The following is a 6,000-nucleotide window of genomic DNA, read 5'->3' on the forward strand; positions in this document are numbered from 1 at the left end:
AGGTCCCTGTTGTTTCAGTGTCATCCTGTGGGACAAGAGACACAGGGACCTAATACCATTGTTTTTACTTTTGCTGTCTCTATAAGTAACAAATTGTCTGGATCTAAGTGGGTTTTTAATTTATTTTTTAAAATTGTATTGATTATATTATTACAGTTGTCCCAGTTTTTACCCTTGGCCCCCCACCACCCAGCAGCCCCCACACCCTCAATCTCCACACCATTGTTCATGCCCATGGGTCATGCATATATGTTCCTTGGTTACTCCATTTCCTATACTGTACTTTACATCCCCATGGCTATCCTGTAACTACCTATTTGTACTCCTTAATCCCCTCACCTCTTCACTCATTCCCCCACACGCCATCCCATCTGGCAACCATCAAAATGCTGTCTGTATCCATGATTCTGTCTCTGTTCTCCTTGTTTGCTTAGTTTGTTTTTTAGATTCAACTGTTGATAGATATGTATTTTTTGCCATTTTACTGTCCATAGTTTTTTTTTTAAGATTTAATTTATTTATTTTTAGAGAAAGGGGAAGGGAGGGAGAAAGAGGGAGAAGAATGTCATTGTGTGTTCACCTCTCATCGTGATCCCATACAGGGACCTGGCCCACAACCCAGGCATGTGCCACTGACTGAGAATCAAACCAGTGAACTTTTGGCTTGCAGGCTGGTGCTTAATCCACTGAACAACACCAGCCAGGGCTTATTGTTCATAGTTCTGATCTTCTTCCTTTTCTTAAACAAGTCTCTAACTGTTCATACAATAATGGTTTGGTGATGATGAACTCCTGGGGTGTTTTCTTGTCTGGGAAGCTCTTTATCTGCCCTTCAATTCTAAATTATAGCTTTGCTAGGTAGAGAAATCTTGGCTGTAGGTCCCTGCTTTTCATTGACTATAAATATTTCTTGCTAATCCTTTCTGGCCTGCAAAGTTTCTTTTGATAAGTCAGGTGACGGTCTTATGGGAACTCCCCTATAAGTATAACTGATTTTCTTTTGCTGCTTTTAAGATTCTCTCTTTATCTTTAACCTTTGGAATTTTAATTATGAGGTATCTTGGAGTGGGCCTGTTTGCGACTCTCTGTGCTTCTTGGACTTGCATGTCTATTTCCTTCACCAAATTAGGAAAGTTTTCTTTCTCTATTTTTTCAAACAGATTTCCAATTTCTTGCTCTTTCTCTTGTCCTTCTGGCACCAAAGTGATGTGAATGTTGAAGTGCTGGAAGTTGTCCCAGGGGCTGCTTATACTATCTTCATTTTTTGGATTCTTTTTTCTTCTTGTTATTCTTCATGATTGTTTTTTGGTTTCTTGTGTTCCAAATCAGTGATTTGATTCTTGGCTTCATCCACTTTACTGTTGTTTCCCTGTAAATTGTTCGTTATTTCAATTAGTATATCCTTCATTTTTGACTGGTGCTTTTTTATGGTGCTGAGGTCCTCACTAAGTTCCTTGAGCATCCTTATTACCAGTGTTTTGAACTCTGCATGTGATAGGTTGCTTATCTCCATTTTGTTTAGTTTTTTTTTTCTCTGGAGTTTTGATCTGTTCTTTCATTTGGGCCGCATTTCTTTATCCTCATTTTGGCAGACTCCCTGTGTTTGTATCTATATATTAGGTTGAGCTGTTATGACTATATCTTGGTAGTGTGGCCTAATGTAGTAGATGTCCTGTATGGTCCAGTAGCACAGCTTCCCCTATCATCCAGGCTGGGTACTCAAGGTGTGCCCTCCATGTGTGCTGAGTAACCCCTCCTCTTGTAGTTGAGCATTGGTTGCTGTTGGCAGATCAACGGGAGGGATTTACCCCATCCCATTGATCAGTCAGCTGCAAGGACTGGCTGTGACCACTGACTACCAATCTCTGCCCTCTGTGGAGGATCAGCTGTGCAGGGGCAGGGTCTTGGTGCTCTGGCCATGACCTGTAGCTATCCACTGGGTGTGCAGGCTCTGGGGTTTGCCGGGTGGTGAAGGCCAAGGTCAGACTCCGCCTGTGTTCTTCCCCCACCAGGGGCCACCCTGCATGAGCTATAAAGCAATCTGAAATGACTGTTAGACTTGTGCTGGGCTTGGAGATACCCAGGCAAGTTTCAGCTGTGAATCTAGGCTGGCTGCTGCTAGTGCTGGGCCTGGGGCCAGTTAGCAAGAGGTACAGGGTAGGTCTGAGGGCTCACTGAGGCCAGCTGTTGCTTGTTTGATAGGACTTAGGAAGTTGTGAAGCATGAGTCAATACCAGCCATTATTATGGAAAAGTCCAGGGGCTTTATGGTTATGGTTATTTTGGGTGGGCCCACAAGTTGGGTAGGATGAGTCTCAGGGGATCTCCAGCTTGGAGCACATAGTGTTAGCCAGATTGATGGAATCTTAGATATGGCACTTGTGTGCGAGCTCTGTGGCTCTGTGGAGGGAGGGCTCAGAAAAGGGATGATGGCCTTTGCCTGCCTTTCCGTCTCAGAGAAAGCTATCCCCCAGCTACTGCTCTGATGCCAGACAGTTAAACTCCTTTCTATATGCCACTGGTGGCTTTTAAACTGCTACCCTGGTGCTAATGCTCAGAGGGGATGAGCCTGAGTAAGTCCATGTGTGGGTTCTGTAAGGGGAACTTCTTGAGACTCCAGAAGCTTCTTCCACCAACTCAATCCCCGCTGGTTTTTGCAGCCAGTGATGAGGACTCAAATCTTGGAAAATTTTAGTTTTAGGTAATAGCTAATAAGCTTAGTAATCAATGTATGTTGATTGTTTCAGCAAAGCTATTGTTTCGGGGACTGAAGGTATGGCCCGCCTTCACTCCAGGAGACCATATACTTATGAGAACATTTTTGTGCCTCAGGAGAACTGCAAGCAATCAAAATGGTACCTGAGCCATTGTACACCATGGAGAGATGTTCACAGCCCAAGACACAGATAAAGACCACTACCCAGTCCACTGATAAAAGAATACTGGAGCTTTTATCTGATTAACCTTTTCCCTGAATTGCAAACCTCTTACCTACACTTTTCTTCCCTTATAAAAAGGGTTGGTTTAAAATGGAATATAACATGGTCTGTTAGGGTACATAACCTGCCATCTTCTCAGATTGCTGGCCATCTGAACAAAGAGCCCATAAAGATTCAATCCCTGTCTCTGCTTATTGGTCCTGATAGGTGACAGGCAGCATGAACACTGGCTTTTCCAATTTCATATTCTGGTGACTTTCAGGGCAGACTTTGGGACTCTCCAATAAGTCTGGGTATTTGACAGGGAGTCCTGTTGGCTGCCTGGACTGGGGGGCACTGGGTGTTGATCTGGAGACTCCCTAGCAGCTGCCAGAATTTCACTTGGGGATTCTTCTCCTCTGACTCTCAGCATTTCCCATCATCTTCGCATTTGATTGAATCATTGTGCTCTCTGGTTCAGGTTACAATCCTGGGTCACGACTTAGATTGTCAGGAATTAAGGTGCTTTCTGCCTTACAGAGCTCTGTCTGGTAAATAGGTGTCTTCTGGTTTAATTAACGTGCCTTCTGGTTTGTGTGATAATTACAGAGCTCTTTTTGGTTGAATGGCAGGAGGGAAGCCTCTGTTCTGGGAAACAGCCTTTTGAGGTGAGTTTCTGCTGATTGGTTGACCTCTGTTTCTAAACTTATGACTAAAAGAAAGTGGTTTATATTGTAATGCTTTTGGGTTATATATTGTTTAATCGAGCCTCAGGAGAGCACTGGCCACTGAATGAATCTTTAAATTACTGTATTATACTGCAATTAGAGTTGTTTTGTCAAAGATCAGGGAAGTGGAACAAAATGCCTTACATAGAAAATTTCATGAGTTTATGTAATCAGGATGCAAATTATAAGGAAATAGATTAATGGTCCAGAGAAAAGGTAATTTACTTGCCTGTGAAAGAGCAGAATCTCAGAGGAGAGGGACCAAGAAAATCTAGATGTCATGGCTTCTGTGAGTATGGTCAGGGTTCCCACAGCCCCTCCAGCCCTAGCGGATCTTTCTCCTCACTTGGCTGAAGCAACTGGGGAAAATGAGCCTGAACTAATCTCACCATCTCAAACTTGTCAGGGAACCAAATTCGGTGGAGGACAAGCCCCTACCAGGACAAGGCAATATCCTTTGGGAAAACTTCCAGTGGGAATAAGGCCAGAGGGCCAACCCACTGGATATTATGGGCACATGCTCCAGTTTCTACATCAGATCTGTTAAACTGGAAAAACTCTGAAAGGACCAGAGTATATCCTTTTAGAATAGATGAAGGAGCGCACCCAGGCTTTTGAATTCCTGAAGGTGCCCCTGGCTAATATATCAGCTTGGGGATTCCAAGCCTAGGAAAGCCCTCTCCGTTATATGGTCATGAAAGGTAGGCCATTGCCCCAGGAATCTTCACCCAAATGCTTAGTGACATTTCACAACCCATCACATACTTGTCAAGGAAACTAGACCACACTGTCCAGAGGTGGCCAGCCTGTTTGAGAGCTGTGACAGCCACTTATAAGTTCTTACAGGAAACTGAAAATTTTCCTTGGAACAGCCTATCACCATTTATGCACCCAAGCAAGTGTTGAGCCTGCTGGAGCAAAGGGAAATTTGTGGCTAACTGCTGGAAGAATAGGCAGGCACCAAGCCATTTTTCTCGACAATCCCAATGTCTCCCTGAAAACTGTAAGTTAAATCCTGCCTGCCTCTCTTCTCCTGGTGCCTGACTCGGCTGCACTAACACATGACTGTGCTGAGATAGTTGATAAAGTTTATTCTAGCAAAATTGATTTACAGGACCATTCTCTAGAAGAGGCAGACTGGACTCTCTATGCAGATAGAAACAGTTACATGGACAAAGGGAAAAGAAAGGTTGGGTATCCAGTTGTGATGCTTGAAGGAATAGTAGAGGTCAAGGCCTTGCTGCCGGGAATCTCTACTCAGAAAGCTGAACTGATTGTATTGACGAGAACACTGAAATTGTCACATGAAAAGAGAGTGAAGGTGTATACCAACTCAAGGTACGCTTTCCTAATTTTGCAATCACATGGTTCCATCTGCAAGGAAAAAGAACTGTTAACCTCCAATAAAAAGGAGATTGAGCATGCAGCAGAAAATTTAAAACTGTTAGAAGCTGTCCAGGTATCTTTCCAGGTGGCAGTTATGCATTGCCTGGGGCATCAGAAAAAAGACACTGAAGGTGCTAGAGGAAACAGCCTGGCTGATCCAGCAGCAAAAGAGGCTACTAAAGGAATGTTTATAATGCCTTTGGTACCTCTTCTAGACTTGTCACAATTTGACCCTGAATATTCGACTGCAGGCTTAGAGAAAGCTGAGAGCTGGGGTTTCAGTGAAGAAGGAGCTAATAGTGGATGGAGAAAGAATAAGAAAGGAGTGATACTGCTTCCTGAACATTTAGTAGAGCCAGTCATGAAGCATTTGCGTGAGGCCTCTCACTATGAAAGAGTCTCATTAACAACTATATAAAGCTGTGGCTCACAGGACCTGGAATTTTTAAGGCCATATGAAAAGTAATTGCTAGATGTGTTGTGTGCCAGAAGAACAAACACAAGACAGATCCCCATCAAAAGAAAGAAGGGAAACAATACCAAGGACAGTGCCCATTTGAGGACTGGCAAATAGACTTTACCCAGGTGCTAAGGTCCAAAGGTAAAAATATTTGTTAACATTTTTTTGGGATGGGTAGAAGCTTATCCTGCTAGAACTGAGAAATGCTAGGAGGTAGTGAAAAAAATCACTGAAGGAAATAATTACTCACTTTGGCCTACCTGGCAGCATCCACAGTGATAATGGACCTGCCTTTGTTTCAGGAATTATACAGAAGGTTAGTAAATTTTTAGGAATCAAGTGTAGTCTCCACATGGCATGGAGTCCTTAGGCCTATGGGAAGGTGGAGAAGATGAATCACACCTTGAAGATAAATATAGTCAAACTGTGTCAAGAAACTCACCTCCACTGGGATCAAGCTTTGCCTATTGCCCTGGTCAGGATAAGGGTGGCTCCTTAAAGTGGGATTC

This window comes from Pteronotus mesoamericanus, unplaced genomic scaffold, assembly GCF_021234165.1.
Source record: "Pteronotus mesoamericanus isolate MK-2021 breed Mesoamerican mustached bat unplaced genomic scaffold, CSHL_Meso_final contig_227, whole genome shotgun sequence".
NCBI classification, from domain to species: domain Eukaryota; kingdom Metazoa; phylum Chordata; class Mammalia; order Chiroptera; family Mormoopidae; genus Pteronotus; species Pteronotus mesoamericanus.